This window comes from Phacochoerus africanus, chromosome 8, assembly GCF_016906955.1.
Source record: "Phacochoerus africanus isolate WHEZ1 chromosome 8, ROS_Pafr_v1, whole genome shotgun sequence".
NCBI classification, from domain to species: Eukaryota; Metazoa; Chordata; class Mammalia; order Artiodactyla; family Suidae; genus Phacochoerus; species Phacochoerus africanus.
In genome coordinates, this window is record NC_062551.1 from 151370775 (window position 1) to 151395164 (window position 24390).

The window sequence follows — 24390 nt, forward strand, 5'->3', positions numbered from 1 at the left end:
ATAGATTTTATCTCATGTGCCAGATTGGATTGATTGGTGGTAATACTGGATCACAATATTGAAATGGAGAGCAAGAATGTCCAGCTCTGTACCGTAAATGATTAGTAATGTCTGCCATGGGAAAAGGATTAGAAAATAATGAAATAAGTGCCATGTGTTTATCAATCTACTGTTTGTTAGACTAAAAACTTCTTTAGGACAGAAGTACATGGCTTTTTCCCCATTTGTATCCTACATGGTGCTGAGAAGAGTGTTTTGTATCTAAGATGCAGATGTCTAATGTTTGTTGAATTAAACTTACATAATACTGAATCTATAGTTGTTGGTTATTGTAAACCTTGTATCTGTCCCTCCCTTACTTATTTTTTCTTCCTACATATTCTAAGATTTTTTTGAGGAGTTCTCTGGGTACATGGTTAATTTCTACTTAATAATGAACCTCTTGGAAATGTTTACTTAAAAATATTTACAAACTTTCTCTTTTCTAGTCTTTATATCACATAAGGATATTCAAACTAGTATATCTTTCTACAAAAATATAATAGAGTTAGTAACCCAGAGGAGTATCCTGCTTTACCAACTAGGTTTGGCCAGTCAAACCTACTTATTTAAAGATGTATCTTCCTTAAAAAAAAAGTGGTAGATATGAAACAGAGGTGAAAATATTAACTAATGTTGCTTGAAACACAAATGAAGAATGACTAAAAAACAGCAACAATGACAAAATCTGGGGAAGTAGCTAGATGTACTATCTGACATATTTTTAAAATCAGGATAGATGAGTTTATGCTTTAGTATCCAATTTACATGCTTTCCTAGAGAAAATGCAAATTATTGGTCAGGGCGTTCTCTCTAAATAATTACTTTACAAGGAAAGGAATTGACTTGGAGGCCTAGGGCTGTGCGGGAAATATGCTATAATAATGTAAAGTATATACTGACTCTTCACTTAAAAGCAAGAATAGAAGAAGCTGGAATGCATTATCTGGGGTGTTCAGGAATTTTAAATGGTGCTTAAGCACTGAGATTTTACCCTTGCATCTGCCTTTGAAGGTTAGATCCATATGCCCATTTTTGTGATCCAAATTCATTCCTCAGGGCATTTGAGAAAATGACAGTGTGGCTTTGGTCTTCCATTTGCAACAGCCTATTGAATACTTCCCCCTAAAGGTCCCAAGGGACCTCAGACATAGCCTGCGTAGCACAGAGCTCATTGCTACCAGGAAATCCATTCCTTCCTATTCCTGTGCCCTCACTTCTGCTAAAGAGATGACCAAGCTCTCAGTTATCTAGGCTTATGTTTATGGCTCACCTTTTGCTCTTCTTCTTTTCTTTTTTGGTGATGAAATCATAAATTGATATTCATATATATATTTCAACATTTTGAGGTATAATTGACAAGTGGAATTGTAAAATATTTAAAGTATACATTTTCACTCCTCATTCTGAAATATCAGACCCCCTTTGAACTCAGTAACTGTTGCACTTCCTACCTCCAAAGCATGAGAGCAAGATCTCTAGAGATGGTCAGATTCAAATCCAAGGTTCATTTCTGCCACTTAATTGGTGTGATCATGTGTAAGGCACTTAGAGCTCTAGGCTTTCATTTTTAAATCTCTTAAATACCTCAATAAATTGGTTATCTAGGTTTTCAATGATTTAATTAATATAAAGTACTGACACTAGGCCTCTTACGAGTCTCAATAAAACCCAAGAATGACCAATAATTGCTACCATTATTTAAACTTATATTATTCATTCTGCCACTACCATCCTTTGCTGTCTAGATTTCTGCATTGCTGTTCCTCAGTCAGGACCTCTCACCTAAGACCTTGCACTAGGCTTCCCTCTGCTCCCCCCACCCCAAGGCTTATGCTCCCATGCAATTTTTCCTATGGATTTCATTCTTATCTTGCTGATACTTAGCTCTGGCCACATCACCTGCCATTCAAAAATCTGTGCATCCCACTCACATGTCTCCAGTTCTCACCTTATAAGAATCTTCTAAAGTAGGAAAGAGCATTTCACAGAAAAGTGTACTTTGCGATTGGTACTGGCTCAGCAACTCCTATGAAGAGAGACCTCAAATACTTGGAAAAATAAAAATTTGAGTTATAGTCCAAGTAAAATCTCAGTCCCTTGAAAGAAGTAGAGACAGGGGTCAAAATCCAAATGTAAAAATGATGCCCTTCTGCTAGGAGCGGAAATGCATGTGTCTGTGTGTGTTGGGGAGTGGTAATAATAAATGGCCCATAAAAACACCAGTCTCTTGATTTGGGATCCATTTATTATCCATTGTCCTCATGGGATCCCAAGGCTCTAGGCAGAAGAAATGGGTTAAATCTTACACAAGAGCCAAAAAATATCTTCAAACCCCACATATTCAGCCTAAATTACATGGGAAAACTTTGCAGGACAAAGCCTTATGGTAATAATTTGAAGTTCACTGTGGTGTTCTGGACTTATTAGGGGTCTTTCAGGTAACTTCAGTGCTGGTAGCAACTAGTAGGGAATTCATGGTTTTGGAGCCCTAGTTAAGTGGTTTTCTAATTCATCACAAGCAACAAAGGAACTTTGTTAATTCAATTCAGAGTATAGTCCTGGAGCACTTCCTCTCTGGCAGCCACAGCACATGGCCTGGGATATAAAGATAAGTAAGGGTCCGTCTTTGTCCTTGAAGCATTAAAACTTAAAGGAGAGACAGACACATAAATAATAATGATACAGCATGAGGCTTGCTATAGGAAGAACATATAAATATCTATGGGAACATAAATGAGAAAGCACTTAATTCTGTCCATGAGGATGGTTATACTTTCCAGGAAAATTAATCAGGATGTCTGAAGACAGAGGAGTGTAAATGCAGAGTGTCTAAGAACATGAAGGAGGCTTGCATGTGGGGATGGGGTACTTGGGGCCAGGCAGTGTGGGGAGAGAGTTTGACTAAAAATCCAAAAAGAATGTTGAGTTAAGTAGACTAATGGATTGTGGGTGAATTTCTACTTTAGTTTTCTGTGTTGTCTGGGCAATCCACCGCTAGAGAACCATTATATTAACTATGGGACACTTAGACACTTTATTCTTTTCTTTTAATGCATGAAGTGATATGGCCAAGTCTGTGTCTTAGAGAGATAATATTGGTGGTAGAGTGGGCATAAACTGAGACCACTGAGAAGATTTTTGTACCAACTGAAAATAGCTGATGAAAGTGAAGGAAAGGGAAGTAATAATGAGTAAGCAGGAGAAAAATGATGTGAGAAAAGTTTCAGTGGTATCAATGCAAAGACTTTATAATTGACTGGCAGAGATACTTTAAGAACAACTGAGATTTTTTTTTTTGTATTTATCATCCTCAAGCCTTTAGTTTTCAAATAGTTTTACTATTTTCGTATAAGTATATACAAATATATTGTTGAATTCTGGTTATTCTGAACTCTTTGTGAATGGAATCATGTGTTTCTCTATTTGTTTTCATCGAGGGTTGTATTTCTTTCTTTTTTTCCACTGTACAGCATGGGGACCCAGTACACATACATGTATACACTGTTTTTTTCTCCCATTGTCGTGCTGCGATGTAAGTATCTAGACAGTGTTCTCAGTGCTACACAGCAGGATCTCATGGTAAATCCATTCCAAGAGCGATAGTTTGCATCCGTTAACCCCAAGCTTCCAATCCCTTCCACTCCCTCCCCCTCCCCCTGGTCAACCACAAGTCTATTCTCCAAGTCCGTAATTTTCTTTTCTGTGGAAAGTTTCATTTGTGCTGTATATTAGATACCAGATATGGAATGATATCATATGGTATTTGTCTTTCTCTTTCTGACTTACTTCACTCAGGATGAGAGTCTCTAGTTCCATCCATGTTGCTGCAAATGGCATTATTTTGTTCTTTTTATGGCTGAGTAGTATTCCATTGTGTGTATGTATGTGTGTGTATATATATATATATACCACATCTTAATCCCATCATCTGTTGATGGACATTTGGGTTTCCATGTCTTGGCTATTGTGAATAGTGCTACAATGAACATGCAGGTCCACAAATAACAAGTGCTGGGGGTTGTGGAGAAAAGGGAACCCTCCGGCACTGTTGGTGGGAATGTAAGCTGGTACAGCCACTATGGAGAACAGTATGGAGATACCTTAGAAATCTATACATAGAACTACCACATGATCCAGCAATCCCACTCCTGGGCATATATCTGAACAAAAGTTTCCTTAAAAAAGAGATTTTTAACATTGACAACTGAATTGGGGAGATGAAAACAATATAAACTATATAGCAAAGGCAGGCAAATCAAGTTTAGGAAGGAAGGTAATGATTTTTTACGTATTGAATTTGAGTTTTTGTGAACCTTCTTATGAGAAATATTGGCTGGGCAGCTGGAAATGGAAAATGTAGAAACAGGTTAGGTCTTGGAATATGGATCTACCATAAAGGTTTAGCATAAAGGATGCATTTGAAAGAGTGGGGTGATTGAACTGAGCTGAGAAAGAGTATGTAGAGAAAGAAAAGAAGCAAGTTAGGGACAGAATTCTGGGAGGCACAGCTTTTCAACGATGAGCATTCTTTCTCTGCTTCTTTAATAATCTCTTCATTCCTGGATTCTTGCATCTCTCCATTGACTTGGCATACATCTTGAATTTCATGCAGTATTTTACTTCAAAAAAGATGAGAGGCGTTCCCATTGTGACACAGTGGTTAACGAATCCGACTAGGAACCATGAGGTTGTGGGTTCGGTCCCTGCCCTTGCTCAGTGGGTTAACGATCCGGTGTTGCCGTGAGCTGTGGTGTAGGTTGCAGACGAGGCTTGGATCCCGCGTTGCTGTGGCTCTGGCATAGGCTGGCAGCTACAGCTCCGATCTGACCCCTAGCCTGGGAACCTCCATATGCCACAGGTGTGGCCCTAGAAAAGCCAAAAAGACCAAAAAAAAAAGATTAGAGCTATTTCATGAAAAATCTATAGCAAATCTATTTCCTTTTCTCTTCTGAAAAGCCTGGTAAACTCCTATGTGGTAGGTTAGGAACATGATATAAATTGAGCCCCAATTTCCACACAGACACAGTTTAAATGGGCCAGATCCACAGGCATCATTGTTAAACAACATGTAAATTATGCTAGGCACAAAGAAGTGCATAGTGTGAACACACAAATGACAACCCATTGGTTTGCAGCCCATGAAATACTATCAGCAGGCAGCACTGCCATCTGCTAGGGGGTAACCTGTCTACAAACTTGCCCAACACTGAAGAGCAATAGAAATGGTGACAGTTGCAGGGCTGGTTTTTCCTGAGATAAAAGACTGATTCTTAGGACTGCTGAAGGGAGAGGCTGCCCTCCAGCAAAGAGCTGGAGCCTGATCTGGCTCACAAAACCCCAAGGACCTGAAGAGACCTTGAAGAAAAGGGAATCTTCACAAGTGAGAAGAGGACGCATCTTTAGGAAGGGATGTGTCTTTGGGATTTTACAGCAGTAAAGGGAAAGCACAGATGACACCCATAATAACTCAAAGTGCCATTACTAATATCTCCCAAGAGACCAGAATACCCCATCTCCCTGTGCCACTGGGCCTTAACCCTGCACTCTGAAATGTCTTATCCTTTGAGGGTCTGAAAGAAGCTGGTTTCTTGTTTGTAAGTGGGTGGGATATTTTGAAAAACAGCCAAATACTGAATCCAAAGCAAGCAAACATCCACCTCTTCCTAATGGCACTGGGTTGGGGCAGAGAGGTGGGAGCGCCCTGCAGTGGTATTTCATGTGCCTCTTGCCAAAAGCCACAGGCTTTTCTTTCTCATTTATTTTAAATCATTCTCTCTAAACTCACCTCATAGTTCACATTGCCAAAGCCCTTAAGTTCTAGCAGTCTGCTTTCCTTTTCTCACACCCTTCTAAAACATATTGCGGTGTTTGATCTAATGCCAAAGACTGACCACTGGGGAAATTTAGAAATGGAGCCACTCAGTATTTTGTAACCAGAAGGGAAGAGGGGAAATATATAATTTCAGCAGTGTTGCCTACCCACACGATTTCATCTAGTTTTTGTGGAATCTCTGTATTTCTAGAGAAATGCATAAAAGTGGAAAGGGAAAGGAGTAGAGCAGCACCCCAAAATCCCACCCACGACCCTATTTTCCTGAAGCAAACTCTGTTACTGATATCTAGCCATGTTTTCTTTCTGTCATTTTAGTCTTTATTTCTAACGTGGTTCAGCATTGATGGTCATTTCCTTTATTCATTCATATACACTTCCCAAATGTTTTTAATGAATCATTTGCATTTTATTCTTCTAAGAGATAGGTATCACCATTTTGTAGATGGCTTCATAGCTGGGACCCAAAGAGGTTAGAGGACTCACTGAATGTCAGTCAGATAATGGAGAGTCAGGCTGGAATATGAGCCCATTTTCCCAGGCTTCATATCTACAACACAAACATAGCTGCATAATTATCTTGCAGAAGTTGTTTAGAAAGTTAAAACAGCCTAAATTTTAACTGGCATGTTAATGAATAATACAGCCTGGACAGATTAATATCTATAGGTGCTGAGCTTCAGTAAGAAAGCTCCAGCTTCCTTTATCTCTGACAACTTTGTTTGAGAATAGTATTCCAAGCTTTTTTAAAAGACTTAACCTACCTTGCTTAGATACCCAGTTTTCTACCACTGAGTTGCTGAAATGCTTTTAATGCATTCTTACACAAACTGAATGAAAGATTACCCTTCATCTTGAGAAATAGATGGAAAATAGATAGCTATTGGACTTTATGAAGAGAAGTGTGTTGCCTTTGTCTTAAAACTCTTAATTCTTAATTTAGATCCTGTTGATTATTAATTCAATCTGCTAGTATGGTTGACCTGTGTTTGATACCTTGATCTTTGTTACTGTTTCTTTGTTAGCAACACACTTTTCTTGGAATTAATACAAAAATAATCATAGCTTTGAAAACCATAAATAAAATTTACTTATTTTTCAGAGGTAAAAGCTTCCAGAACAAGATAAGATGTCTTATTCCAAATTCTAGTCAAGTCTACATTTTTGTATTGAGTTATGACTCTATAATAGCTGAGTTCTGTGATGGGAAATTCAGAAACCACCTTTCCATAACATATATCATGCATATGTTGTTCAGAAAAAAGTTAATTACCTAGTTTCTCCCTGGAATGTCATAGTGGTACTCATCATCACTCATTAGAATTGTTGAAAACCACTGATGAGACCATAAGCACTTCCAAATCCTTTCCTGTCCTGGCTCAAAGTTTCTCCATTCAAGTCCTCAGTTGCAGCTAAAAATGTGTCTTCCATTATCCATCACCTAATTTGTGTCTCCTAGAAAAGACTGTATCTCTTGACAACAGACTGACTCTCTTTTGGATGGGATACACTGAAAGTGGGATACTTTTTTTTAAAAAAGGTACTAAAAGTGTACTTTACCTTTGTACTTTCCTTTCATTATGACTCTATAAACTAGGTTAGAAATGTCCCAGAATCATTAGTTCATTCAGATTCTGCTCCTGATTAAGTAAATCAAACTTGTACCTATGGCTTATTACCATTTGGGCTCACTTTTAAACTTGACTCAGCTTAGCTCTATGACCAAAATATTGTACATAAATTCATACATAAGAAATCACACATATGCATTTAAAACAAAGGTAAATTTGTCGCATTGTAGAATACTTGACAAATACAGAAAAATGAAAAATCTTAACATGTTTTAAAAACCTGGTAATTTTTGTGTACTTCTAGTTTTTTGTATTTGTATGTGTGTGCATATGTTTAAAACATCGTATTGCATACACATACATTTTCAGATAGTATAAGCATTTTTATGTCTTTAAAATATTATAAACAATTGTTGATAGCTTAATCAAGTGCACGATTTACTTCACTCTTTTCTCCCGTTCTTGGCTATTTGTTTTTGGACATTTAACTATAAATGAGATTTTGTTAATTTAGAATTAAATACCAGAAATGAGTAAATATTTATGATCAGATTTATTTATATCAGTGAAAGTTCAGAGAACATTCACTACTTTAGCAAAATGTAAGCAAACAATAACATGATCTTTTGTTTTATAAATCTTATTGTTTGAGTTATTGTCACTCTCAGAAGACAAGGGTTAAAAAATTGATTTGAAGTCAAAACTGTCTTAGATTCTGATCTTTGTTCAGCTATTGATCCTCAATATATTAGTTCTGTGACTTAGGTTATCAAAATTCTCCAAGTTTCTTAATCCTCTTCATGAATTGGAGTTAATAATAACTATTTGATAGGAGAGCTGTGACAGTTAAGGAGAAAATGTAATGAGGCTCAGCATTAGGAGTGGTGAGCAAGACATATATATAAGCAATACAAAGCAGCAGCAGCAGTGATAAGGAAGGATGAGTACTGTGTCTTACAGGCTTATACAGGAGAGGTACCAAACTCAGAGAGGAAGGATGGGGGCAGAGATCAGATAAGGAAAGGCTATTTGGTGGATGAGTAGGAGGTAATGAGGACTAATAATGGAATTCATCAAGGGCCAAAGAGAAGCAAGAAACAATTTCACAAGGAGAGGACTTAGGAAAAGCTAAGACATTCATAAACAGTACTTGGGGCATGTGTTGAGTCAGGAGCACTATAGGATTTAATGATCTCTAGGTGTGAAGTCTCCAGAAGGGATTAATAGCCATGTCTAATTTATTGATGGATCAGTTTGTATCTCTTCTTGTTCTTCCTGTGAAAAATAGAAGAAAATACTTATAGTCCCAAGATCTGAATGTAATTACTTTTGCATTTTGAAATTTGGGGGATACTTTCCCCATAGTGTTGTTTTGATATGGTATGATCATTTCTGCATATAATTGAGCATCTTCACCCCCAACACACACACAACTTCATGTTATACTGCAAACATCATCTTCTCATATTCTTATCAACTCTGTAGAAATGCAATTTTTAATTATTGCAAATAGTCAATTACAGAAATTTACCATAATGTACTTCATCCTTCTCCTGTCTAACTTCTAAGTCTGTTGCCATTGTTTTCTAGTATTAATAGTGTTTTGTTAAGTATCTCTATTGTCTTTATTCATCTTTTACCAAAAATCCTCAGGACAGATATTATGGACTGAAATTACTGTGTTATTGACAGAGAGAAGATTGCACTCAATTTTTCTGTGGCCCTGCCTCGCATATCCTCTGCTAAATCTCTCACCACATTTGTGGCTGAGATGGTTCATTCTGTGGATACTTCAATTCATATTGCACTGACAATATTTCACCTTAAATGTACTACTCCCCTTTGCTTTTCACCTCACCTTACACATATTGCATACCTTTGCTCTTCTTCCCTCCGTAATAGGAGACTGGCGTTTGACATGTACACATGTGAAGTTCATCAGTGTCAGGGAGTGATCACCCCCCTCCCCAGGCAATCCTTGGCCAAAGATTTACTATAGGGTGATATCATGATAAATGCACCCATGAATTTTGGATAGACAATTTAGAGTAGCATTGTGTATGCTTCTCAAGAATGGGAATTTCTGACAGAATTGTTGCCCTTTTCCCACTAACCTTGGCACTGCTCCTGGAGCCTGGCTTTTCCTCTTTCTCAGTCACACTCTGACTAGTCCCTTATTCCTGCTCCCTGGAATCACTTTTCTGTGCATGAGTTCTTATCAAGCACTGCTTTAAGAGAAACCTAAGATAAGGCAGAGGTTTTTAAGGATTGTAATATATACATGTTATAAAATTGCTTTCCAAGATGTTCAACATTCCTTGCTTTATTCTAGTGAAATCTGATTATCTTCCTCTGAGGGTGGAACTCTGAAGTTAAAACTATACTTTGAGTAAGAGCAGAAAAATAAACACCTAGTTTACTCCATCCGAATATGAACAATGACGATGTATCCTTTTCTTTTTTTCTTTTTAAAATCATTTTATTTTATTTTGTCTTTTTAGGGCCTCACCTGCAGCATATATGGAAGTTCCCAGGCTAGGGGTCGAATCAGAGCTGTAGCTGCTGGCCTACACCACAGCCATAGCAATGCGGGATCCGAGCTGTGTCTGTGTCTGCAACCTACACCACAGCTCATGGAAATGCTGGATCCTTAACCCACTGAGTGAGGCAATGGATTGAACCCGTATCTTCATGAATACTAGTCGGGTTTGTTAACAATTGAGCCATGACGGGAACCTTGTGATACATCCTTTTTAAGTTCCATTGCATCTCAGCTCTAAAGACAATGTGAGCCAAAACAAGTAATACATAAGGAGCCCTGCCTCTACCAGTAGTCAATGTCTGCGAAGAGTTTGTTGCCATATTCCTAGAACCCAATGCCTGGAGGAAACAAAGCATAGTGCCTTTGCAGCCATGACCTTCCATCCACTTTGAATTTTTGAATCTTACATTCCACTCATGGCCCTGCTTTCATCCTGAAAGCAAGAATCCCACAGAAGACCAAACACAGTTTCTTGGGTTTTGCTCCTTTTACCCATAGCCCAGATGGTTCCAGGGACTACCTCTGACAGTATTCTGCTTCAGGATTCTCAGCATTATTTCATCCATAGCTTCGTAATCCAGGATTTGTGTTCACTTACAACTCAGGATCCCCTGTGTTGACATCAGCTTGATTAGAATTGTATTCATCTATTTGAAATACATTAACCAAGAACCCATCTGGAAGACTATTTAAAAAGAAGTTTAGAGGAAATGAAACAGACAAAGATAGAATAGAGATATGAATCTGGGTGAAAAATTAAGTTGGGGGAAGCCCAGGACTGAAAATTCTAGGATCCTTTTGATGTTCTCTTCATCAATTAGGTGTCAGGCTTTCTTCACCAAAGCCCATTTAGGTCTTAAGGTGAGAAGCACAAGCCCCACCACATTCTAAGGGGAGTCTGAAATGCCCTAGGTTAAGACAACTCCTGAAGGATAGCTAAAAATTACATATGACATGCTTTAAATTTTACTGACTAAAAGGCAATACTTAGTTCACACATCATGGTACTCTCCAAGATGAATAATCTTAATTCTTTCATTCTTGCTTCGTTCATCCCTCCCATCCTCCATCCCTCTCTTCTCCCTCTTCGCTCCCTTCGTCATTCATTTAAGAGCTGTTTAGGAGAGTGTGAAGAGGTCACATTCTTTATAGAGATGTCTCTCATCTGATAATAGTTTACATAACTGCAGACATGTGGCCTTGATGGGACCTGATGACACTGAATTATTCATCATCACAACTTAAAGCTGATTTTTTTTTAATCTAGAAATCCAATTCTAGAAACCCAATTCTTGTCTTGCACGTAATCTGACTAAGTACTTTAGAGACGATGATATTATTTATTCTTCCAGTTACCTGAAGTCCACTTCTTTCACCACTGGTTGCAAAAGTCTTTACATTTTTCTTAATGGCTTTGCCTAATTTTTTTCCAGCTTCCTTTCCTCCAATGAGTAATAAACTTCAAATGGAGACAGTTTCAGTTGTTATTCTGTACCAGGTAATCTCAAATCTTGGATGTTCTCTGCTGTCAATGTCATTCATATTATTATTAATTCATTTATTTAGCAAGCATTTATTGAATGTTTTGCCAGGCAATACAACAGTGAAGAAAATTAATGTAGCCCCTGTTCTCATAGAACTTATGCTCTTTTTCGACATAGGATCTAACTTTGGGTTTAGGAGGGATATTAATCTAACTGGACCATGAAGAAGTTGGAAAGGGAGTTTGGAACCAGCATTTAAACTTGGAAATCCAACAAGGGATGCTCATCCTACTAAGCACATGTGCAAATTGTCAAGGAATTGTTAAACTCCAGTTAGTTCCAGGAAGTATATTGGGTTTTCTAGTTATGTAGGGGAGAAAGAATACTTTCTCCCCATCTCTGTGACCTTGGCCAACTACTTCATCACCTTGAACTTCATTTTGTTTCAAGTGTAAAATTAGGAAGATAATTTTTTTTCATAGAGTTGTGACTATTAAAAGGTTAATTACACGTAAAGCTCTCAGAACAGTTAATGGCACTTAATAAACACTCAGGAATATTAGCTTTGGTTGTTGTTATTGATGATGCAACAAAGAGCCTTGAGAGATCAATACCTTGGATTTGGGACTCAGAGTTCAAATATGCAGTTATCATCCATTAGTTTTGTTTAAAGGTAATATGATATTAGCATTGTAGTTCAGCTAGAGGATAAGCATAGTTCTAATGAGAGAGGATGAGAGCCTTGAATAGAAGCAGTTCAGGGCAACGGGGAAGGAAAGTGTTAGAAAGTCCTGTGAGAAAAAGGTACCTATCCCAGCACTGCTAAGCAAGACTTCCTAGAAGAGACGTACGCATTGATTTCAGAAAATAAGGAGGATTTAGCTATGAAGAGAAGGAGATTATAGCTATTGGGAAAAAGAGTAAGGTGTTTGAGGAACAGCAAGTCATTTATTCTACCTGGGGTACAGAGTATATTTTGAGCAATGGTGAAAGGAGATGCCGGAGATGAAAACAAAGCCATATATGTAGATCGTTCTTTGAAAACTACTAGTTAGGGAAGGCAACTCATGATAACGATCCCATACTATTAATGGATTAACCCAGAATAAGTTTACTTCTTGATCAGTTAACAGTTGAATGTATTTATTCTATGAAAGATTTTCCATTCAGAGATCCAGGGATCCACAATCTTCAATTTTGTTGCTTCATCATCTTAGATACCTTAAGTATTGGAGTATTCTGATGAATACTTGCATCTGGGCTGAAGACACAAGGAGAGAGAGGGTCATGGGAGGGTTTTGATTCTTAGGCCTGCAGGTGGTGAAGATCACTTCAAGTGATGTTCCATTGGCTAAAACTGGGTCACGTGGTCATATCTGATTGCTGGGGAGGCTGAGTCATTCCATGGATCCAGGAGGAGCACATAGCAATCTCACCCACTACAATGAATACTTTTTTTTTTAATTTTAAACTGACAGACTGAAAATACATTAGTTAGAAATGTGAGTTTCATAATCAGGCATTATTAGTCTTAAATGTTGTCTCTGCTACACACCAAACCTCAAGTAATTTACTCAGTTTCTCTGGCTTTCAGTTTTTCCAACTGTAAAGTTCAAATAGCAGTCATACCCATCTCATAAATGTATAGAATAAAAATGGCTTAACGTCCCTACCAGTTCATTAAATATTTTCCAAGTTCCATGCTCTAAGATGGCTCTTAGAGATATATTATTTCACCTGCTCAAAACTCATAAAATCAATAGTTTTGGGGGCTCAAAAATGGAGCAATAATGTATTTCTGGGAGAATGGTAGAAAGGAAAGATTTACAGCAGGGCTACTTTGGTTCTTGCATGTGAAGACTGAGTGTGAGTAGTCAGACCTGCAGGGGTAATAGTAACCTTCAGGTAGAAGGAAATGCGTGTACATTTGTTAATTTACTAATTCAATCAGAAAAAAAAATATATATATATATATATATACATATTTTTGTCTTTTTGCTATTTCTTGGGCTGCTCCTGCGACATATGAAGGTTCCCAGGCTAGGGGTCAGATCAGAGCAGTAGCCACCGGCCTACGCCAGAGCCACAGCAACGCGGGATCCGAGCCGCATCTGCAACCTACACCACAGCTCACGGCAACGCTGGATCCTTAACCCACTGAGCAAGGGCAGGGACTGAACCCACAACCTCATGGTTCCTAGTCGGATTCGTTAACCACTGCGCCACGACGGGAACTCCCATTCAGAAAATATTAATTGAATACAATCATTGTTCTAGACATTGGAGATTCAGCGGTAAACAAAGTGCACATTTGCCAACTTCATGGAGGTTATAGCCTAATGGGAGAGATAAAAACAAAGGCAAGTAAATATGTAATATCAACTACCAATACGTGTTAAGAAAAATAAGAGGCTGATTTGGATTTATATGATTTGTTATGGAGGAATGTACACAATAGTTTTGAAGGTAAAAAGCAGAGTATTACAGAGTAATATAAATAGTATTGCCTTATTTTAAAAGGAAATTCTATAACTAAGGATATGTATTTTTATGAGTGTTGAGGAAAACACATCAACTTCTTAACATTAGTTATCTCAGGGATCTGGAGTTGGTGAAGGGGAGAAATACAGGGTATTAAGTTTTTAAAATATATTCTCAAGTAATTTGAGCAATTGCTAAAGTAAATCCAATCACTAAAAAACTAAGCCTGGAGTTCCCATCGTGGCTCAGTGGAAACAAATCCAACTAGGAATCATGAGGTTGTGGGTTCCATCCCTGGCCTCGCTCAGTGGGTTAAGGATCCAGCATTGCTGCGAGCTGTGGTGTAGGTGCAGATGTGGCTTGGATCTGGCATTGTTGTGGCTCTGGCATAGGCCGGCAGCAACAGCTCTGATTAGACCCCTAGCCTGGGAACCTCCATATGCCTCTGGTGCGGCCCTAAAAGGACAAAAGACAAAACAAAAACAAAAACAAAAAACAACTAAGCCTATGATATTCATGGTCTATCTCCAATAAAATTGTGTCACCAATAGTCTTACAAGAACAAGTAGCAAAAGAGGAGGACACCATAAGGTTTAAGCTGAAGTCCTGTATGTGCCCCTGGTGTCATATCCATTAGTAGCTATACTGACCTGAGTAGGACCACTTGGACTAATGGAATAAGCTCTTTGGGAAGGTGGGGGTGATTGGTAGGTGTCATTAAGTTCACCCTTACCCACTGCCCTCAATAAGCCAGGCTGTTTTGTTATTCTAAGAGCCTAAAATCAACAGCAACTGAGCTGTCTCTTGTGACCTAATTCAGACTTGGACCTCTGCCCTGGATTTCAGAAACATTACAGACACATAAAAATTAAACATCGAGGGCTCTGATTTCATTTAGAGCAACATAATGACAATTTCTCAGATCTGAGGCTTAATCTATGACTCTTAACAGCTTTGACAACTTTTAAAAGTCAAGTTTAAGGAAACACAACAGTGCAAACTACAAAATGTTGGGAGGGTAAAATGAGATTATGTAAGGGCCAGTGAGCATATAGCACACATTAATGACTGCTAACATTTATTGAGTACTAACTACATGCCAGGTACTAGGCTAAGTGCTTGACATGAGCCAGGTATGCTTATTAAATAAAGTACAAATGGATTAAAGGAACATGGTTCTAACTTATGTAAGTGGTCAGACTATACTACACTGCATCCCAAATAATTAGCAAGTCACTACATACCTAGCTTTTTTTTTTTTTTATTGTTACTGTTACCTTCATTTCAGGGTTTTTCTAACACATCTGTTTTGCTTTGATCATGTAGATTTTGGTCTCTTTGGGGACTGTGCTTACTCCATCAAACATTCCTTCCCTTCGGTTGTCACTGTGAACCCCAAAATAGAGACAACAAGTCTTGGAGCAAGGCTTCCAATGTTATTTATTTTTATTTGTCTTTTTTTTGGGGGGGCGTACCCACAGCATATGGAGGTTCCCAGGCTAGGGGTCTAATCAGAGCTGTTGCTGCCAGCCTACACCAGAGCCACAGCAAAACGGGGTCCAAGCTGCATCTGCGACCTACACCACAGGTCATGGCAACGGCGGATCCTCACCGAACTGAGCGAGGCCAGGGATCGAACCCGCAACCTCATGGTTCCAAGTTGGGTTCATTAACCACTGAACCATGATGGGAACTCCTCCATTGTTCTTTCTTAACTAGTATTATAACCTTATAAATTAGGAAGTGTTTCTCTAGTTCTTAGGAGGGAAACAGTGGCTCAGAGAGTTCAGTCACATGGCCAGGGTCACAGTGCCAATAATTACATCTCATTCTAATCCCCATGATATTTCCACTTCATCACGGGTTTATGCGTTTAGAATGCTATTCCTCAGATTAAGTACACTAAGCCTTCATTTCTCAAACTGTGTGCTAAGGCACCCCAGAGTGCTGCAGCTAACTCACAAAGCCTTTTTAATTTTTTTTTCAAGAAAAATTCAGTGATATTCAAACATCTTTCAGACACTGTGTCAACTACTAGTTCTGCATAGTTCATAGTTTCAATAGTAGATCACACTACACTTCTGATGTCACATCTTTGCAAACCTAGTATTTTTATTTAAATATCAGCACCAGGTGAGTGGAAGGAGGAGGTTTATGGGAACTCCCTGTATTGCCTACCCAATTTTGCTGTGATCCTATAACTTCTTTAAAAAATAAAGTCTACTACTGTTATTCATATTGGGAATGACATACAGCCTACGATATATCACTCCTTTTGCCTGTGCCAAACAATTCATCACTTAATTTTGTTTGTTTAGAATTGTTTTTTATTATTTATAATTTTTGCTCCTAATCTATACGATAAAGCTCTTGAAGGAGTGAATGTCCTAGGCTCTTGCATGACATAAATTTGCTCTAAGTATAGGAAAATCTAGATGGCTATACACTTTACTGTTACTAATGGTTACTCTAGGGGAGTTCTTTTATATACATTTTAAGTCATTAGATTATAAATAGGCTTTATTCTGTTTTTTTTTTCTGCATGATTTTCAGCATTTTCCAAATAAGCAATTTTTAAGATATTTTGATTAATAGATATAGCTTATGTGAAGAATCCTTTCACCATTTGCACAGAAAAATGTGGAAACTATTTCTGGAATAAAGATTTGGGATGACTTCCTCAGAATTGTTCTCAGAAATCAAGCCACATTTTATTTAGCAACTTCTGTATGCCAGACACTATGCTACTTTCACATATTATTTACTTCTCACAACTGCCTCAGGAGGCATTTTTGTCTTGAACATGAAGGAAATGGAGGTTCAGTTCAGAAATCTTGGATTCTTGTTTGGTGACATCAAAGATTTAAAACCCAAACTCAGTTCAGTTACAGAAACCACACAGTATATGCTTCTATTTATATGCAATGTCCAGAACAGAGTCAAGGAAGTATGTTTGTGATTGTCTGGGGCTGTGTGTGTGTTTGTTTGTGTTTCTGTCAGAGGTGAGAGTGGTGGAGGAATGAATAGTATCTGTTAATGGGTTTGGATTCCTGTATCTATGACACTACAAAGTTTGATGAATTGTTCACTACAAAAAGCTGAATTTTACAATATATGGATTATATAATTTATTTTTATTAACGTGTAGTTTATTTATAGTGTGCCAGTTTCCACTGTACATTATAGTGACCCAGTCACATATATAAGGATATATATACTTTTTTCCCTCATACTATATTCCCTCATGTTCCATCACAAGCAATGAGGTTATTTAAAAGAAAAAAATCAACAACAAACCCAAGATCTCTATTGTATAAGCCTCAAGGGCAATTTTAATAGTCTAACAAACTTCATGTTATTTCTTTATCCAAAGAATTCAGAAAGATTCCAGGAAATGCTTAAAGGCAATACAGTCTACCTATAAGAAGTATTTCTTGTGGGATTATCTATTTCTCTTGGAAAAGGATCATGGCACAGCCTAAAAATATAATGAGAAATTGGAATATTTTGAGTGCAGAAAGGCCAGGCAAGAGGTGTCAAGTCAATACATCTTGCATCTAGCACAGGACTAACATGTAATGCCCACTCAACAAATATTCATGCCATTGAAAGTATATTGGTGACATTCAGTGAACATGGTCTCTTCCCCAGAAGAAAAACCCTTTTATAGAAAGCATGGCTTGTTTTCCTGAGATAGTCTGAAAGAGGCATACTACCTATTTGTGTTTCTAACCCACTCATTTCTGTTCCAGATACATTACTGGAATCTTTTTTTGTCATTATTGTTTAATTACCATGGAACCTCTAATCCAGGCCAGAAATTCCTCACTGCCCACATTTCTTTCTACTTCAGAATGCGTATCTAATAGCAACCAATTACTTTTCCTATTTTCTCACTTGGAATCTGTTTGGTGAGCTGGGAATTGCTATCTAACAAAATCGGGAACATCTGTGCTGAGGGGCAGCCTAGTGGGAAGAGTTAGCTGGCTAGACAGATTTCCTGAATGGTAATATTCTTTTCCTCTGCAGGGATTGATCTTGGGACAGTTACTTGTAAGGCCTCCTCTGACTTTTTGAATATCTCTCTATCCCTTCCTTCCCATCCTTTTTCTCCAAGTGGGAAAAAAGAGTTTTGTGTTTAAGAGGTCAAGTGACTTAAGGGAATCATTCCAGCCTTCTGAAAAGTTTCCGTTTCAAACACATAAAAAATAATTCCAAAGGAACAACCTCAACTCTGCTTTGCTTCCAGGTATGGCTTTGATTTTTGTGTTGGCGTGCATTGAACACTATTTTAACTCGTCGTCCAAGAAGTCAGGCTTGGTGTCTGAACACTGTGCTTTTTCACATTTGGCCCTAACAGAGCTGATGCTGGAGCTTTAGAAGATTAGAAACCACATTAATTCTTACACTCATCCTTAAACTACATGGCTATCAGTCTTCTATCATATTCAGAAACACAATTTTGTGCTTGGAAAAGATATCCTAGACGGAATGGTGTTGGATGATTTTAAGAAAACAGGAGAAAGGTAATGAACTTTTAAACCTTTGAAATGTATTACATTTTTTGTAGTCTTTTCATTCATATATATATATGTGTTCTTTAACTCAACTGGTACCTTGATACATCTACAATTTTCAGAAAAGACAAGTTCAAGGGTGAGAAAGATGGGGGAAATTCATTTTTTGTTATTGAACAGCCTCTCTGCTATTTGGGCGGACAACAAAGGTATCATGATCTGGTTTAGAGAGCTGCTGATAAATTATTCATACCTCTAATGATGACTCTGGATCTTCTCTGGGAATGATGACTTTGTTTTCTTTGTAAAAGATGAAACCACTTTTGTAGACATTGCTAGCACACCTGCATGCTTGAGGCAATCAGGTGTGATATATTCCTGACACACATCCCTTTCCTCCCATTTTCCAGGTTATGGTTTTAAAATAGAAACCTCTGGATATCTGGCCTTCTTTTGTATGATAGACATAATTTCTTAAATGAATTCACCAGGTTGAGGGAGAGGGAAGTCACTTACCGTAAGCTACTTATGATTAAGGATCTGACATCTTTGCTCACATTAATATCTAAATTGCCAGCTGCAGGTGCACATGCCTTTGAAACAGTAGAAATATTAGAAGTTTAGGTAATATTAATGAGAAGACAAAGCTATTGAGGTGAAACTTCATGAATAGTCTTCATTGAGAGTTTACTCAATGCTAAATACATGGGGGGCACATTATCTCATTTACTCCTTATAACCATCTTATTTTGCTAGCAAGGAAACTGAGTCTAAATAGGTTAGGTCATGGTGCAGTGGTTAACGAATCCGACTAGGAACCATGAGGTTGCGGGTTCAGTCCCTGCCCTTGCTCAGTGGGTTGATGATCCGGCGTTGCCGTGAGCTGTGGTATAGGTTGCAGACGCGGCTCGGATCCCGAGTTGCTGTGGCTCTGGCATAGGCCGGTGGCTACAGCTCCGATCTGACCCCTAGCCTGGGAACCTCCATATGCCGTGGGAGCAGCCGAAGAAATAGCAAAAAGACAAAAAAAAAATAAATAAGTTAGGTTTTTATTTTATTTATTTTTTCAGTGTCACTTAGCTACTAAGTGGTACAACTAAAAAGGGAATCGGGAATATTACTCCAAATCCTATGCTGTTAACCACACAATTGTTTCCTATGTATTCTAATGTGGTAGGCAGGATGCTAAATGTTGGGAGTATAAAGGCAAAGAAATCACTTCTCCTGCCTTTGAGCATTTTACATTTTAGATTCATATCCTTGGATTATATTATTCATTCTGTGGAAGAACATTAACTGAATGTCCATCAAGAAGTTGTGCCAGCTTCTATGTCATTCAGTGACTGGTGGGGTGACTCTATCTTCAGAAACAAAATCTGAAGCATGCCATCACCTGGAATCTGAATAATGAGTTAGGCTGTAATGGGAAGGAACATTTGATTGGGATGTTTTGGTACTGTTTATGAAGAGGAAGAAAGAAAAGGAGAGGTGAGGCAGCCAGCCATCAATAAAAGAGGAGCTTCTGAAATCAAGAGAATGACTGCCTCTGTGGTTTCCATTCCGAAGAAAACTAGGCCATGTCCAGATAAGATAGCTTCTGGCAGCTTCATGCATAAAAGAAAGTCTTCATTTGGACACAAGATTGGCAGGTAGAGAAGCTGGAGGACAGCAGAAGCCAAAGCTCTGCCAAGGACTTTTGTTGTTGGAAGCCTGGCAGTTGGTGAGTAAGGAACCAAAGATGAGGCAAGCACAGGGATTCCCTTCTCCTTGCTTGGAGCATCTGTGTAAAGGACCAACCCAAGGGTGAAGCAGGGAGAGGTGTACAGTTAGGGCTTATTGCAACCACATCCCACCCCTTCCCATACCGAGTGGCTAGAGATACTATCTATGCTATTTTGATATTGCATATGACATTTTTAACTGGAAATATTTGTGTAGGAAGACTGCTGGCAGATTACTGTTGTGTGAATATGATCATTTTCTGCTGTTTAACAGTAGGAAATGTCACTTTGTTGTTAAGAACAAATTTTTGTTGTAGTTTTTGATTCTGATTCTTACAGGGCTTTTATTGGAAGAGGAAGCCTAAGTTCTTCAGTGAGAGGTCTTTTTTTTTTTTTTTTGGTTGTTGTTGTCTCTGCTGCCCAGTAGGTCATTAGTACTCAGTGTGTCATTAGACAAACTACTTTTTGCCACAGGATGTAGAAAATTAGGAGGGAAACATTTCTCTCTCTCTCCAAGGAAGGCAAAGAAAACGGAGATTAAACAATTACAAGTACTTGTCTAATCACAAGAGGCAGTTGGAGAGAAGGCAAATTTGCTTTAATTCAAAGATAGGCAAAGTTAGCCTGATGTCCTCCTGGTGAGGCTACGTTTTTGCAAGGAAATTAATTCAACATATTAGACTTTGATTCTGTGTTGGATCCTGTGCAAGATAATGTGGTATGAATTAGGACAGACTAGGTTATGTGCAATACGAAACAATCCTTAACTCTCAGTGAGTTAAAACCAAATGGTGGAGTTGCCCAGTGGCTCAGCAATTTAAGGATCTGGCATTGTCACTGCTGTGCCTCAGGTGACTGCTATGGAGTAGGTTTGATCTCTGGCCTGGGAACTTCCACACGCCACAGGTGTTGCCAAAAAAATAAACAAAAACCAAAATGGTTATTTCACACTCAAGGTATTTGTCTGGTAAAAGTTGACAACAGAACTTGGGTCATCAACATCAGGGGTCCTTGCTGACATGTGCTTCACAGTCACCCCCACAGGAAAGGAGACTTGGTGAGTTATAACACTGGATCTTAATGTGTGTTCCCACAGGTGACACACATCACTTTTGCTCCTATTGCCTGGATAAAGGAAGCCAGCTGTAACTACAGGGAGGCAGGGAAATGAAATCCTGTAGTGTACTTCAAAAGAGAACCAGAAGTATTTGGTGAAAATTCCTTTTTTTCTTTTTTTTTTTGCCATTGAGGTTTTTTTTTTTTTTTTAATTTATTTTTTCCTCTGTACAGCATGGGGACCCAGTTACACATACATGTATACATAATTTTTACTCCCATTGTTGTGTTGCGATGTACCTATCTAGACATAGTTCTCAATGCTACACAGCAGGATCTCATTGTTAATCCATTCCAAGAGCACTACTTTGCATCTGTTAACCCCAAGCTCCCGATCCATCCCACTCCCTCCGTCTTCCCCCTGGGCAGCCACAAGTCCATTTTCCATGTCCATGATTTTCTTTTCTGTGGAAAGGTTCATTTGTGCCATATATTAGATTCCAGATATAAGTGATATCATATGATATTTGTCTTTCTCTTTCTGACTTACTTCACTCAGGATGAGAGTCTCTAGTTCCATCCATGTTGCTGCAAAGGGCATTATTTCATTCTTTTTTATGGCTGAGTTGTATTCCATTGTGTATATATACCACATCTTCCTAATCCAATCATCTGGGACCAACCTTTGGGTTGGTTCCATGTCTTGGCTATTCTGAATAGTGCTGCAATGAACATGTGGGTGCATGTGTCTTTTTTAAGGAAAGTTTTGTCTGGATATATGCCCAAGAGTGGGATTGCTGGGTAATATGGTAGTTCTATGTATAGATTTCTAAGGTACCTCCATACTGTTCTCCACAGTAGATGTACGAACTTACTTCTTCCTAAGATAGAGATGATAAGGCAGATGTTTATTTGTTGAGGAAGAAATTTAATGTATGTGAATATCCCAGGTCTTGTGGAAGGTTCCTTTGTGCTTTTAGAAACTGTCCAAAGAAGTTTGTGGTTCTTTCCACTTTGGTGGGTGTTGTATAAAATACATTAAAGAACGGCTTTTTATGCTTTAAAGAACTGGGGTGATGACTCTGTTGCTTAGTAAACACCCCTGAAGTGGGTGGAGCACATGCATATGAAGAGCATGAGCATTTTCTCATTTGGTTGGACAAAAGTGACATCTCCCCATCCTTTATAGCTTTACAGAATGGATGGAGGGGCCAACAGCACTTCATTTCTTCTCACCAAGCCTGACATAGACTATGCCTGCTTTCATTGCTTTCAGAAATAATTAGGTGTTGAAAGCTCTGACTAAAAGGATTAGCGATACGAATAACAACTTGACAGATCAAATCAAATACCTTCTGATTTTATTACGTTACTAAGTCAATTATTATTTCTTGTCACATTAATTATGGCAGGAGTTATAAAAGTGTGTCTTCCAATAATTCCCTAACTAAATCATTATGGGCATAGTCTTGTCGTGAATCTGTGTAACATCAAGGGTACCTCTTTGTCCAACAGTGGAGGAGGGACTGGAAAGAGGGATGGATTTCTATATTAATTTTTGTATGGATTATTCATGAAGCACCCACTCTGTGTTAGGCACTGAACCTATTTAAGATACTGGGGGTATGAAAATAAAAAGATTCAGCTACTCTCAAGAAGCTCACACCTCTGAGAGTGAGGCAGGCCTACAAATAGATAAATCCATTTTAAAATGGAGTGAAGTGAAGGCTCAGGAAGAGAGTGAAGGAGGCTTAATTATGATGGTATATTCAGAGAGGTCTTCACAGAGGATTTCCTGTTTGGATCTCCTGCTGTTATCACATAGTATATTAATTCTAGTCAGTTTCTGGGTAGAAGGTATTTTGCTAGTAGAATAAATGACCCAGGAACATGCTGAAAAGATGCATCAAGACCTAGAGAACAATCACATTGTTACTCTGCCCCCAACAATACACATGCCCAAAGTTTTTAAATGAGACCAAGGCTACTTAATGTTGAATCAAAATATTAAGGCTTACTTCAGTGTATGACATGCACTTAGAGGTATACTTGAGCTTGAGTGTCCTTCTCATGAGCCAAGCTTGAGGCTAAGCACATCCTACTACCTGAGCTCATTTAACCCTCTCACACTCCTCTTGAAGAAGACATTAGTCTCAATGATTTGCAGATAGGATGTTGAGAATTAGAGGGGTTGAATTACCTACTATGATCACACAGCTAGTATGCAGCAGTACTAAGGTTCAGACTTGTTTATCAATGATTTAAAAGATCATTCCATTGTGATATGGAGCAATGGAAAATACAGACATCGTTTTTCACAAGATGGGTCAGAATAAATAAATGACTTGCTCTAGATGATAAAGCAACTTAGTGGCAGAACTGTAATTTGGACTCCAAATATACAAACTGCCACCAGGTAACTTTATTCTCTTTTCAAAGGATATTTGAAATCACAGTGTGTAGTCCTGGGTATCTAATAACCTATGCATATATGATATACAGAGAGTGAAGCAGAGTCCCCCCAAAAAACAGTACATGAAAGAGCCTGTAAGGTAGAACTTCTACAGCTAACTATGTGTGTTCAAATCTTGTTTTAGCTCCTTTCTATCTGTGTGACCTTCAGTAAACTATTGATCTTTTCTGAGATGAAACCTTTCCTGATGCTCATTACATTAAGGAGGACATTCTACCTCCAGCCATGGCCTCAGGTCTTGATATGACCCATATGCCACTCACAGAATTATCACACACTGCCTAATTCTTTTGAGTACCCTCCCAAACATTGCTTGCCTAGAACACTGGCTGGGACAGCGTCACACACAATTTCCCATTTGGGATGGGAAACTTTCTTGTGACTTAAAGAATCTGCTCAGATTCTTGATTTCCATGAAGATCACAATGAGAGAAGACAAAGCCTGAGCTTCTACACTGACCACGTGACACTGACTCTTGTTGAATTCACTCAAGGAAGAGTTCTACCCTGTTCAGGGCCCCCACAGCTCTCTGCTAACCTGGTTTCCTTACATTTCTCAGCTCCTGCCCAAGATACAAGTTATTTTCTATTGAATGTATGGGAGTTACTTATCACTTCATGTATGTTGATCGCCAGCCAAAGACAGTCCAGAGGAAGTTTTCTAGTGTTCTAC